The 14911-nt window shown below is 43.7% G+C and overlaps 1 protein-coding gene across 2 annotated transcripts in view; it reads left to right on the forward strand.

Moving 5' to 3' along the window:
* LOC138970602 (uncharacterized) overlaps positions 1-14911 on the forward strand; it is a 244468-nt gene that overhangs the window by 38023 nt on the left and 191534 nt on the right. The gene's annotated exons all lie outside the window — the stretch shown is intronic.

Genomic DNA, 14911 nt, shown 5'->3' on the forward strand with positions numbered 1-14911 from the left:
TGAATTTGAAGATTTGTTAAATAGAAGTTTTATATACAGTCCAAATGTTCTTTTTACATTTGACTTTGCAGACCTTATCGATATCAATTTGCCCAGATTTTTTTGTTGTTGATTTTTTTTGAAAGTCACCATGTGACTCTTCAATACAAAATGTCTTACCACATGTTTGATTTGCCTCAAATCTGTGTGTGTGGGTGCGTGTGTATGTTTGTGTGTATGTTCATAAAAACTGTGGAATCGGACATGAACCTACGACAGATGATTAATGATTACACTCAAAGTACAACACTTCATACATTTACATTAACCCTGCAACCAAAGAACAATAAAGACAGTGTTTCAGAGCAGGTAGTTGACATGACATTTTTAGTGTTTTAGTATTGCAAGGAAAGTTTAGAATTCTAGGAGGCGATGTCAAGGTATATTACCACTATCACTTTCACCTGGCATTCACATTGAGTGATCTCACCAGGTTATTAGGATTCACGTTCATTCTAAAACGTCTCGCACAAGATCCATCATCTCTGCAAACATGTCGTAACTGGTCAAAGAATTAAGTTCTAATCAAGGAGAAACAAACTTAAGAACGCCCAAATGTACATTTCCTGAGGGACGCATACACAGGCGATAAAACCAGTCGCTGAATGGAGAGAAAAAAAAACTGAACTCGCCTTGAAGTGGCCTTATAATGCTACCACATAATTCAGGGCTTCCCTCGGACGCCCATCTTCAATGTTAAGAGGGTCTATGGGCGGCCTTAGAGGAGTTTTAGAGAGTTCCAATCAACAAGGCGAGCGCCCCAAACGCCCGATACACTTAATACACATTGTGATCGCGAATAGTGTGAAATGAAGTGACTGTATTCATCAGAATATTCTAATAGAATACATCAACTATAGGGGAAGGGCTCCTAATATGAACCACTTTTTGTTTCATGCTAATAACTAGCTTGTTTTCTTGCGAAGAAGTTTCATTTTGTGTTTGGTAGTCCTTCTCTCTTAAGTGAACCGTTAGGCCTAGTTAGAGTGAAATAGCTTTGATAGACATTTAGCAAAAATTAAATACAGAAAAAATCACAAATGGTCCATATTAGGCGCCCAGGCTCCTAATATGGACCAGTGAAGCGGCCTTCACAAATCACTGTCAAAAGCCCCCTATACTTCAAAATAACATGATACAACTTATTGTGCATGTCAGACTAATTCAAATATGCTTTAGATTTATCTGTTTCGGGTTGATGAGAGCATTATTTGAAGCACACCAGGAAACTAAAGAAGCATATCAAAAACAGAGTGAAAATAAGTGAAATTATCAACTTCCACAAAAAGAAGACAATTTGATATATTTTTTTGAAAGCTCGAGGGCTATGTTATTTTCAGCAAGCTTCTTAATGAATTAATGAAAATAGCCTTTAGCTTTTATTTTCTTCGATTTGTTGAAGGTGGTCCATATTAGGGGACTCACACATACTTTGAAATTTTGCTATTAGTTTTTGTTTGCAGTAGAAACTCGGGGTCAAAACTGCTAAAAATGTAACAAATACGGTCTCAGCTGTCATATAATTATAGCAATTTTTGTGTGATAAAAGCTTTGGCTGTGGACAGAAACGAGTCCGTTTTAGGCGTCAAATTTAGAGTGAACGCTGCCAAAAGTGAAAAAAGAGAAAAAGCCTAACGGTTTTGAGGTTTGTGTTTCTGCAACTGTTTTGACATGTGCAACTTATTCAGAGAGGGTAAATACAGCGAATGAAATTGTTTTTAGCGCTCTAGCGCCGTTAGTTTGTCAGATCAAGAGGTGGTCCATATTAGGAGCCGGTCCATATTAGGAGCCCTTCCCCTACCTTCTTAGATGGAACACACGCACACAGTAATACACTCACACACACCCACACACACTTTCAACTTGACTTCCTGTTCTTTCTATTTTAATGTTGCCAACATGTCAGATTCCAAATGCATGATGCATACTTACAGAGACATAAGTGTGTCCATGTGCTTGCACTGGCAAGACTAATTGACGACGAGCGACAGTACCTGTGGTTGGCAGGATAACGGAAATGTAATGTGTCCCTGGACCCGTTCTTTAAAGGTATAATGCGTCCCGGGGCCCCCTCCAAGACATTCTAGTATGGTGATATTGGCTCCTGGTGCGTATATGACGCAGGGACCGCACTTCAGTTCGGGAGCCCTGTAATTGTACCACGGACACGAATAGAGACCCCACCTCCACCCCATTACTACCCTCACCTTCTTAACCCAATCCAATGTAATTTGTTTGTGAAATAATATGATCCCATATATTTTGGTATTGCTGGCTTGGTCGAACATTTCGGACTGAATTGGAAGATTTGTTAAATAGAAGTTTTATCCCCGAGTAAGCAGTACTAGGGTCCAACAGACTTTAATTGTGTGTGTGTCTGTCTATCTATCTGTCTGTCTGTCTCGACTTAACAGCTTATTGCTGTGAAACTACTGGGCGCAGTTCGTTCAAAAGTTGATACACTAACTTGATAATAGGTCCGATTGATCGTATTAAAACTTCATAATGTTACCTGGGACCTAAATGCGAAATAAACCACAAAAAAACGACTTGGCGGTGGGAGGAATTCGCGGTGCAACAGCCAGCCAGGCAGTCTGATAGAACGGTGCAAGGTCTCAGCCAACCAGACTATGGCATACTCGTAGCACCGAATGGTACCGTAAACCAAGAATAGTGACGTAATTACGTCACGGTCGAAAGTCTTTGACGTCAATGCCTCCCTGTAGTCTTTTTCTCTCGCGCGGTGTGTGTGTGTGTGTGTGTGTGTGTGTGTGTGTGTGTGTGTGTGTGTGTGTGTGTGTGTGTGTGTGTCCATTTGTGTACATGTGTCAGTGTTACTGTTTGTGTGCGTGTGCGCGTGCATGAGTCTGTACTCGTGTGTGTGTGTGAATGTCTGAAGAGTACTCGGGTCCAGCGCGAGCGTTTTTTATTTACAGTCCAAATGTTCTTTTTACATTTGACTTTGCAGACCTTATCAGTTTGCCCAGATTTTGTTGTTGATTTTCAGTTTTGAAAGTCACCATGTGACTCTTCAATACAAAATGTCTTTCCACATGTTTGATTTGCCTCATATCTGTATGTGTGGGTGCGTGTGTATGTGTGTGTGTATGTTCATAAAAACTGTGGAATCGGACATGAACCTACGACAGATGATTAATGATTACACTCAAAGTACAACACTTCATACATTTACATTAACCCTGCAACCAAAGAACAAAAAAGACAGTGTTTCAGAGCAGGTAGTTGACATGACATTTTTAGTGTTTTAGTGTTGCAAGGAAAGTTTAGAATTCCAGGAGGCGATGTCAAGGTAGCCTATAATACCACTATCAAATGTCGTTGCCTTGAATACTGTGATACAGTGGCATTATAATGACAGGACAAAGGTCACAATTATTGGTCTTTTTCTTCTTCAGTGCCATGAACCGTTTCAAAGCTTCAATGAAGAAGAAAAGATTACACACTAGAAACGGTTGTATACCATGTGAATCACTGAATTACTCGGAGTGCGTATCAGTAGCGTTTGCCAGCATTCCGCACAGCGATAAGCCGCTGAAGTATATATATATATATATATATCTATATATAAACAAAAGATCGAATGAATTTGCGTTATTTTGCGTGTTTCTCGTCTTCCTTAGTTTTATCAGATGGCATACACATATCTCATTTTGTCATAATATGACATTTGGGCTATTTTCCCATGCCGTCACTGATGCCGGTTCCCGCGTGTTTTCACAACTATTCTATCCGTTAGAACTATGTTTAATATACTCCAAAAGTGTTCTACAAGCACAGCATTACACATATTTTACCACAAGAAAAGCATATCGACAGTGAAGCACATTTATTGTAGGCCTAAATCCCGCATCTTGTTTGTTGAATTTAAAGAAACCCGATACTATAGTCCAGACTGCCAGGCTCTTCGCATTCAAAAGCGTGATATCTGCTAAAGAAAAAAAGATGGAATGAATCTGTTTTGTGCATGCTTCTTATCTTCCTTAGTTCTATTAGATGGCACAAAGAACTCATTTTATAAAAAAAAAAAATTTAAATGACAATTTGGCTCTTTTCCCATTCCGCCATTGCATTCAGTTTAATTTATTCGTTACTTCACCCCGCGTGTTTTCACGTAACTATTCAGGCTATCCGTTAGAACTATGTTTAATTTACCCCAAAAGTGTTATACAAACACAGCATTGCACATATTTTACAACAAAAGCGGCATATATCAGTGAACTCGGCACTATTAGTGTACATCAGGGTTCCCTATGCCATAGCGCGCGTCCCTGCGTCCTATACGCACTAGAAGCCAAAAACACGTAGGCCCTACTAGAAATATATGCGGGAGGGGGTCCCTGGACGCACTAGATATTAAAAGAGCTTAATTTCCTTTATCGTGCGTACCGTCCGTATATATCATTTTCAGACTGCAATCAACACTTCGCAGTTCAACTGAGTCACTACACGTGACCACAATGTTTTTATAAGTACACTGACGGACTGTTCGGCGTTTGGACCCTTGTGACCCTCTAAAATACTGCAGTGGGGGTCCATGGAACCTCTAAAATTTAAAAGTGGGAGTCCCGGGACGCGCGCACTAGGAGGTATACATTCCGTTTCTTGTGAGTTGAATTTGGCAAGTATTGCCATCGTCCCATCCTGGGACGCACCACATTCGAAGGCACTGTGTCTCAACTATGCATAGGTTCTAGATCCTGGTTTGTTAGTGTTAAATGTATCCAGAGGATCTTTTCAAATAGTGGGTTTGACTTGCAGATCCCCGGCCTCCTTTTGTCGTAAAATATGTGCCTAACCCTAGGGTTAGGGTTAGGGTTAGGGTTAGGCCGGGACGGTTAGGTTGTTCACGACCTGATTAATCTCCCATGTTAGCGCATGCGCATTGACCGCAATGAGAAGAATTGTTCAGGCAGAGTTTTCAGTTCGTGACACCGGCTCATTTGGATATAATTTCCTCGACATGTCTGGTATCATTTCCTAACAGTCAGCATATTATTAGAAATACCTAATACTAGTGTCATACTTAGCAGGCATGGGGCAAAACACTTCATCCGTGACAAACCATTGATCCTGTCAGTGTGTCTAAACTATGATATTTCTGGGCAAAACTGATGATAAGGTCGGTCTGCAAAGTCAAGGGTGATTCTAGACCACTCGTCTAGGATACGTTCTTCCAATGAGTAAATTTAAGTCACGCCGGCAAACATAATAATCAGCCAGGTCTTGAAATGGGATTGGGCTAGTTCTTACCATAGACCTATACCCGTAAAATCCTTAGCAAACGCCCCACACAACCCCCCCCCCCCCCCCTCTGCACATATTTCGGGTAAAAGTAGGAGGTGGGCGTTTGCTAGGTATACACCCCTTAGCAAGATAACGTACGTCTCATCACATTTTCACAAGAAACAAAAATGTATACAACCATGTCAGATGTTGAGGCTGTCTCACATTTCAAATCACTGTTGGTTTCTTTTGGGACTGTATATATTTTGTAAATAAAGAAAATACCCACTATTACAATAGAATCAGGTACCTTTTTCTGTTAAAAACAACACACACACAAAACAAAAAAACGGGGTGGGCGTTTGCTAGGTAGTGACCCCTCTGCACAAATTTTGACCAAACGTGGGGGGTGGGGGGGGGGGGGGGGCGTTTCTAGATGATACTGGGCGTTTGCTAGGGATTTTACGGTATTAAAAATACAAGGTCCCAAGAAGAAGGCACACCGCTTTTTTCATCTTTGCTAACCGTCTTCTCAACTCTGAAGCTAGTGGATTGTTTGAACACTATGATTACATGGACATGTACAATTTGGTCCAACGGCGCACTGTCATCTTCGGGGCGTAATGACGAAATGCGCAGACAGTACTGGCGTACGGGGCACGTTACAGGCTCCCCATTGGAACTCGCGGTTGTGCGGGTTCAGAATTGTGCTGATAGAGGTGTGCTTCGTAAGCACATAACACATCGCGCCACACCTCTTCTCATAAAGCTCAATTGGCTCCCCCCCCCCCCCCCCCCCCCCCCCCCCCCCATGCCTATCCTCAGTACTGAAATTTACGAACCCTCTCGCTCTCCCAGGTCCAGCTTTGAAAAGCTCCTCGAAGTACCAAACTTTTAACTGTAAACGTACGGAAAGAAATCATGTAATTATCAAGCCCCTGCTGTTTGGAATTCCGCACTGCCCGCTAAACTCCGCAGTTGCTCTTCCCTGTCACAGATCAAACAAGTCGCGTAAGGCGAAAATACAATATTTAGTCAAGTAGCTGTCGAACTCACAGAATGAAACTGAACGCAATGCCATTTTTCAGCAAGACCGTATACTCGTAGCATCGTCAGTCCACCGCTCATGGCAAAGGCAGTGAAATTGACAAGAAGAGCGGGGTAGTAGTTGCGCTAAGAAGGATAGCACGCTTTTCTGTACCTCTCTTTGTTTTAACTTTCTGAGCGTGTTTTTAATCCAAACATATCATATCTATATGTTTTTGGAATCAGGAACCGACAAGGAATAAGATGAAAGTGTTTTTAAATTGATTTGGACAATTTAATTTTGATAATAATTTTTATATATTTAATTTTCAGAGCTTGTTTTTAATCCGAATATAACATATTTATATGTTTTTGGAATCAGCAAATGATGGAGAATAAGATAAACGTAAATTTGGATCGTTTTATAAATTTTTATTTTTTTTTACAATTTTCAGATTTTTAATGACCAAAGTCATTAATTAATTTTTAAGCCACCAAGCTGAAATGCAATACCGAAGTCCGGGCTTCGTCGAAGATTACTTGACCAAAATTTGAACCAATTTGGTTGAAAAATGAGGGCGTGACAGTGCCGCCTCAACTTTCACGAAAAGCCGGATATGACGTCATCAAAGACATTTATCAAAAAAATGAAAAAAACGTTCGGGGATTTCATACCCAGGAACTCTCATGTCAAATTTCATAAAGATCGGTCCAGTAGTTTAGTCTGAATCGCTCTACACACACACACAGACACACACGCACATACACCACGACCCTCGTTTCGATTCCCCCTCGATGTTAAAATATTTAGTCAAAACTTGACTAAATATAACAAAACCACCTTTTCCACAAACCATAAAATACACTTTCAAGTCAGGTCCGTTCCTGATGCTCAATTTTGACTCAATGAACTGTACATAGTTCTTCACTGCGTGAGTGCCGCGAATGTTTTTGATTGTGCAATGTGTATTTTATAGTGCGTGTACATGATGTGTTTCCGTGCGTGTGATGTTTTATAGTGCTGTATTGTGTTATTCATTGATATGTCGTGTGACTGCACTGTAAATAATGTTATGTTGTATTTTTCCAATGACTGTACAGCGCTTTGAGTAGGATTAAACCCTGGACACATGCACTTTATACATATCATGCATTATTATTATTTAAATGACAAAAACGTCCTCAAAATTTTGTCGAATCACAAATTACATTGGATGGGGTTAAGGAGGCGAGGGTAGAGTAATGGGGAGGAGGTGGGGTCTCTATTCGTGTCCGTGGTACAATTACAGGGCTCCCAAACTGAAGTGCGGTCCCTGAGTCCTATACGCACTAGGAGCCAACTGAATGCAAGGTGAATCGCCTCCTGGAATTCTAAACTTTCCTTGCAACACTAAAACACTAAAAATGTCATGTCAACTACCTGCTCTGAAACACTGTCTTTTTTGTTCTTTGGTTGCAGGGTTAATGTAAATGTATGAAGTGTTGTACTTTGAGTGTAATCATTAATCATCTGTCTAGGTTCATGTCCGATTCCAGTTTTTAATGAACATACACACACACATACACACGCACCCACACACACAGATATGAGGCAAATCAAACATGTGGTAAGACATTTTGTATTGAAGAGTCACATGGTGACTTTCAAAAAAAATCAACAACAACAAAATCTGGGCAAATTGATAAGGTCTGCAAAGTCAAATGTAAAAAGAACATTTGGACTGTATATAAAACTTTTATTTAACAAATCTTCCAATTCAGTCCGAAATGTTTGACCAAGCCGGCAATACCAAAATATATGGGATATTATTTCATTTCCATTTATACAAAAGACATAAGTGGACCGTCAAAAATCTTTTGAACAAATAACCGGCTGGCAACATCAAGAATGCCACGAAGCAATCTGGTCTTGAACCATTTTTACTGTGTGTCCTAAGTTGTTTTAAAACACATATCATGAATCTGTTTCCAGTTCATGTTGCAAAAAATATATGTTTCATCTAGTCATGCCAGCAGGGTTATTATCAAATTTTATTTTCAAAAAAACTCCTTTAATGGTCTGTTTGCCTCTACAAATAATCTGCCAAGGTTTATTATCCCAAATCTGAAAACCTTTTAACGAATCAATTTTCACTTTTCTCTCATATTTTCTTAAGGACTGAAGCACACTTCCATAAAATAAAATAAAAATTTTGACTTCAAAAGTAACAAATCTCCATTGAAATGTAACAACTGATGAACAAACAGTGCATCATTTTCAATCAATGCCTTATTTACAATAGTCCCTGATCTCGTGTGATGTTCACATTGTAATGTATACATTCGGAAACACAATCATTGGTATCAATTACCTTAAATAAGGAACAGCATTTATTATAATGCTTCAGTAACACATTTCCATACCCAGCACCAACTTTAAATATCTTTCAATCCAGGTGTCATATAAAAATTAAACTACTTTTTACATGAAATTCCAACATCTTGAACCTGCGAATCCAATTTATCTTTACTCATGCCACAGAAGTATAAATGTCATACATATTTAAACCATCATGGCAATAAGGTCTGCAGACGACATTTCCCCGAATCTTTGCACATTTACCATTCCACAGGAAGGAACAAAAGGCTGCATTAACTTCTCGTAAAAAAGCTTCGGATAGGTCTGGCAATGGTACAGTTAATAAATAATCCAATTTGGACAAGACCATGGTTTTCAAAATTATAATTTTAACGAATGGAGTTAACTGTCTTCGGCATCAATCATTCAAAACTATTTTAATCTCTTTTTATTGTAATTAATTTCCAAAATGTTGTTGGTGTTTGTTGAAAAATCGACTCCCAATACTTTAACAATCCCAGTTCACGTCCCTCATATATCTTTCTTATGAATTTTACTTTCTTCCGATCCAGACAATTTGAGTTTTTTCATTATTTATCTTTAATCCAGAGAATTCAAAAAGATCTCTAGTAAGTTTTAACACATTCAACAAACGATTCCTTACTCCCATCCAAATTAAGAGTTGTATTGTCCGCAAACTTACAAATATTTATGCAACTTAGTGGTTCACTAGAACAAACATTGGACCTCCAAGAATTTGATTTGGTAGACTGTGAGGAGGAGGAGGATTCCAGTGAGTATGTCAATATGTAAATAACATCAATACCACCCACACAACAAAAACAAAAAATATGCATGCCCCAAAGATTAACTCAATTAACAGAAGAAAGTCTAGTTCAAAGCATAAACTTTGTAGTCACAAATGCACTGTAAATTACCCCCTAAGAATAGTTCTGATTACCGTGTACAGTATGTGCAGATTATACTCCTTGCAAAAACAGCATATCAAGGACCTTGTAAGCACCCACCAAGGTTATGAATCCATTTACTCAGAAGTAGCAATTAGCGTTTAATGGTAATGTACCCTTTGCATGTTCAGTTCATCATGAGAAATAGCGCTATTGAAATGACAATGGCAAACAATGTCTGCTTCTACCCAACTATAAAGATGAACACTGCATAACACTATGACCTATTGACATTTCAAGTTAGCCAACACTGTTGTCAGTTGCCTGGTCTTTCTTCACATGTCATCATCACTGGAATCCTCCACCTCGTCACATTCTACCAAATCACATTCTTGGAGGTCAAATGTTGGTTCTAGTGAACTTGCTGAAAGCGTCTCAAGCAGATGGCTTTTGGAATAAACCCAACTGTTAATGGCAATGTGCTTGGCAAAGTCCGTTGCACAAGTTTCATGGAGTTGCTCGAGTGCAATTCTCCGAGCACACAAAATCGAAAATTTTATTGTAAATTTTCATTTAATAAATATACCTACCCGAATCACATGTAGCATTGACACAATCGGAGATGCTAGGTTCTGTACAGGCTAACCGTCTAAGGGAAGCAACCCCAACCACAAAAGTGTAAACGTAGCCATGGTAATGCCCATACACCCGGGGAGTTACCTCCCCTCGTGCATGCCACGTCACCACTGCTACTGAACACGTGGTTCCTATCATTCGACCTAAAGAATAAATTCTCCAAATCAAAAGCGGGGTTGGCGGGAGGGAATATACTATGTGATTCGGGTAGGTATATTTATTAAATGAAAATTTACAATAAAATTTTCGATTAAATTACATATTCCTACTCCGAATCACATGTAGCAGATTGCAACAACAAGGCGGTGGGAAAGAAAAATCCAACTCACTCAAAAAACCTTGCCGAAAACCTGGACCGCTGCCAAAGAATCAGGGCGGTCCCAGTGGGAAAGAAAATCTAACCCACTCAAAAAGCCCTTGGCAGGGCTGGCCCACTGCCAACAGGCAGTGAGGGAACCGAGGAAAGTCCTGATTGACAGCCGAGAAGTATCTCAGGCAAAAGCGTAAGAGACAACCTCAGAGATCCAGAAAGCTGTGCTCAGCACTTCTTCCAATCTCCTAGCCGTAAAAAACAGCACAGGAATAGACCCAAGCCTTGGATTAATAACCCTGGCGAGCCAAGGGAAAGACAAGCTTCCCCCCCCCCCTTTTATTGGAAGGAAATGCTAATGTCCTGAGAAGATCCGTGCGTAAGGTTGTCCCCTCAACTGAGAAGGACGAACCCCCGCGGTGACCTTAAGACAACCATGCCAAAGTCTGCAAACCTTGGGATGTAGTAAAGCCCAAAAGGCTTGTGAGAAAGAAGTCAGCTCAAAATAAGAGTGACCAATCCCCACGAAAGAGCGAGAGAGAGACATCCAAGCACTACGTACCAGAGTCCACCTCGAAGAGAAAACTCACAATAGAAGGTCGCCAGCCATCCCCTACCAGTCCCTGCGAACGCAGGGAGAGAGGTAGCACCCGACAGCAGCCACTTACGACTGTGCGTAAGCTACCGGAAGTGAGGACTCACGGTGGTCAAAACCGATGTGACTGGCAACCATAAACAAAATGGCTAAAAGCCAGAATGTTCCCAAAACAGTCTGCTTGAAGGTAATCGAGAGTGAATCAAAAACCTAAAGCAGAAAACCAAGACTGGTAAACGTAAACCGTGAAGCCAGCCAGCCATAAGACTCCCGAAACCAGCGTTCTCAGGGAAAAAACAGGCAGTTAACTTCCTAGCCAAATCAAGAGCCTACCTGAGTTTGGCCAGAAACCCAGAGCGCGTCTGTCCCTGTCTGAAGACAGAGTCCAACGCGGAGAAAAACGGACAACGGCCCTAGACAAAGTTGCCTTTTGTAGCCGGGCGACTGTAAGGAAACCCGACCCAACGGACGTCATCCGGACTCGCCTCATACTAAGATGAGGAAGAAGAGAGGAAAGGCCCAAGACTGAAGTCACAGGAACCAAACCTTAGCTAAACCTCTGCCCGAAGGAGAAGAGTAGCCAAAACCTGAGAGAGAGGAGGAAAGCCACAAAGAACTACTCCTCAAACATCCATTGTCCAAGACAATGCCCCCTCAGGAAAATCTGAATGTTACCTCCGAGGCCAACTCAAGCGTACCTTAAGTTTGGACGAAACACCAGAACGCGTCTGATCACTAGAGAAAGACATAGTCCGACTCGATGAAAGACAACAAGGACCAAAGTCCAAACGTTTGTGGCCAAACAGGGGTAACCTGAATCCAGAGAACCCCACCCAACCGAAAATCGTCCTATCCAATCTCTTAAAAAGAGAGAACAAAGGAAAGAAAAGACGAAGTCCGAAGCCACAAGAAACGGGAAGGCAACAACCACCATCGCCGCAACGTGGAATGGCTGTTGCCCAGCCAAGGCTGCCTATAGGCTGCCAGCTTAGCTTAACCAGAGGAATGAGCATGCTTCTGCTAAGCATGTTTCTGAGTATGCTAGCCTTACCTTCCTTCAACCCTTGTAAAGCAGTCAGAGACCTGCTGATCTCTACTCGACTGAAACTCTACTGCAGGCAAAGTTTAAGCGACTCTCTTTGACTGTTCAGGGAACTGAGAATGCGAAAGAAACGAGTCCCTCCGACACCCGCCGTACGAGCGTAGTGAAGGAAGGGCAGCCTCATCTGCTCCATGCCCACCCTAGCAAGGGCTGGCCAACAGAGTAGAGAAAGGAGGCAAGTTCCAAAGGCTGAATAAGCAAGAAGGAACAGAAGGTGAAGCCCGTGTAGCCGAGGCCAGTCAAGGCTGAGCATGTTCCGGAACTGAACCATAGTAGAAACAGCGGCAGAACCAAAACACTAGAGATACCACTTTCGGGAGGAGATGGCCTAGCCAAAACCTGCAAACCGTGGTACCTACAAAAGGTGACTAAGGAACCGGAAGTAGGAAAACATCCTATCTTCACGGAACGGAAGTCCGACATCGACAACAAAGTCAACCAACAAGGAAGCCACCAATGTCGATGCACCCAACGGGAAATCCTGAGCCGAAGCTCCGAGCTTCGACGGAAATCCAGAACGTGTTCGATTGCTGACCAAAGACTGAAAACCAGAATAGCTCAGCTACGAACGCAACCGAAGTCACAGTTGCTGGTGGTAAACTGATGAATGAGATGACCGGAAACCGGAAAACCATCCAACCGGAAAAAGACCTGACTCATCCCCCTAATGACGGTCGTGAATAGGGGAAACGTCCAGGGCCACCCGAACTGAATAGGCAGTAAACTCAACACCCAACAGGTAAAGTGAAGACTGCCCCGGCTGAGGCTGAAAGCCTAAATGCCCGTAGGCCAGCCGCTGTTCCTCACCCCCCGACCTCCGAAGGAGTGTCAGGAAGAGGAGAAGTGTATCCGAACAGAGCCGGAAATGCAGCAGACAAAACCGCAAAAAACGGAAGCGAAAGTTGCATAGAGTAGACTGAGGCCGGAAGCCCAAACGCCCGTAGGCCAGTCCTCTGTCAACTCCAGTCAAAACCGCAAAGTGTACTTGAAATGGAGGACTTATGCTTCCAGTAAAACCGGAAACGCCACGCCGACAACGGCTGCTGCCCTGTGAAACACAAATGCCCACGACGGAACAAGAGTGAGACAGAACAGAAGAGGACTGGGGCCGGAACCCGAACGCCCGTAGGCCAGTCCTCGATCAACCCCAGACAAGCCACAACGTGCGCTTGTGATGGAGAACCTATGCTTCCAGACAGGAAGTGTAGGAGGCCGAAGCCCCGTCCGGGAAAAAACTTCGACGTGACCTCTGCCGCAGCTAAGAGGACAGCGTTAAGCCTTTTTCCCGATAACCAGCACGTGTGGAATCGCTGACGACAGACTGAATGTCCGACACAACCAGCGAAAAAACCGAAGTCCACGTACTGGTGGAAGGCCGGTGAAACGGCATAACCGGAAAACCGGAAATCCGTCCCCCCCCCGACGTCGTCCTAACTCATGCCTTGACCAGGCTAAGAGAGAGAAGACGGCAAGTCTGCAGCCGCCGGCACCGGAACGGCAGTCGACGCGACAACCGAAGGTTGAAACGCTGACTACATCGGCCAGGGCTAAGACAACACCTGCCCGAAGGGCTGGCGTTGCTCCTCAGCTACCGACATCCTGAAGGAAGTGGAAGCGAAAGGAGCAGTACATCCGGGCGGAGCCGGAAAGCACCAGACGAGACCGCGAAAAGCGGAAGCGCCGAATGCGAGGACGGAGGCCGGAAGCCCGAATGCCCTAAAGGCAACGTCCGGTCAACCCCGGAAACGACCACAGCGGGTGCGTACGTCAGAGGACCTATGCTTCCAGCGAGTGCCGGAAGCGCAGCGCCAGAAACGGCTACCGCCATTGCTCCGCCACACAATGGTCTTCGAGGAAGCCAGGGTGTGACTGAACAGAGGACGAATGCCCGGGGGGCAACGTCCGGTCAACCCCGGAAACGACCACAGCGGGTGCGTACGTCAGAGGACCTATGCTTCCAGCGAGTGCCGGAAGCGCAGCGCCGGAAACGGCTACCGCCACTGCTCCGCCACACAATGGTCTTCGAGGAAGCCAGGGTGCGACTGAACAGAGGACGAATGCCCGGTGGGCAACGTCCGGTCAACCCCGGAAACGACCACAGCGGGTGCGCACATCGGGGGACCTGGTCAACCCCGGAAACGACCACAGCGGGTGCGTACATCGGGGGACCTATGCTTCCGGCGAGTGCCGGAAGCGCAGCAGTCGGAAACGGCTAGACAACTCCGGAAACGACCCCAGCGGGTGCGTACGTCGGAGAAGTAGCCGGAACCAACTGCCGCCATTGCTCAGCCACACAATGGTCTTCAGTGAAGCCAGGGTGCGACTGAACAGGGGTTTGCGGGTCGTGAACCCGCCGAAAAGAGCTGTGTCCCAGCAGGGACTGTCCGACGGCCTCACGAGGGCCTGTGGACCAGCTCGACTTACTTGAATCGCCAACCACAGCGGTAGAAGACGAAGAAGCAAAACATCCGCCCTAGACAACGTCTCGGCCGGAAGCGTCAAAGAAGCCAACAAGGTGACGTCGCCCACAGACAGCGGGACCAACGGAAGACGCAGGCTTGGCACGCGACAATTTCTTCACAAAGATAACGCAGACACCTGCAACACCTGATCTGCTAACGGCAGAGAAGGCGAGGAGAAGAAACAGGACGTACAACAGTATATGACTGCCCCACAAAGTGTTTGTTCAAGGCAGAAAGAGTAACGAACAAAA

The sequence above is a fragment of the Littorina saxatilis genome, linkage group LG7, assembly GCF_037325665.1.
Source record: "Littorina saxatilis isolate snail1 linkage group LG7, US_GU_Lsax_2.0, whole genome shotgun sequence".
NCBI lineage: Eukaryota > Metazoa > Mollusca > Gastropoda > Littorinimorpha > Littorinidae > Littorina > Littorina saxatilis.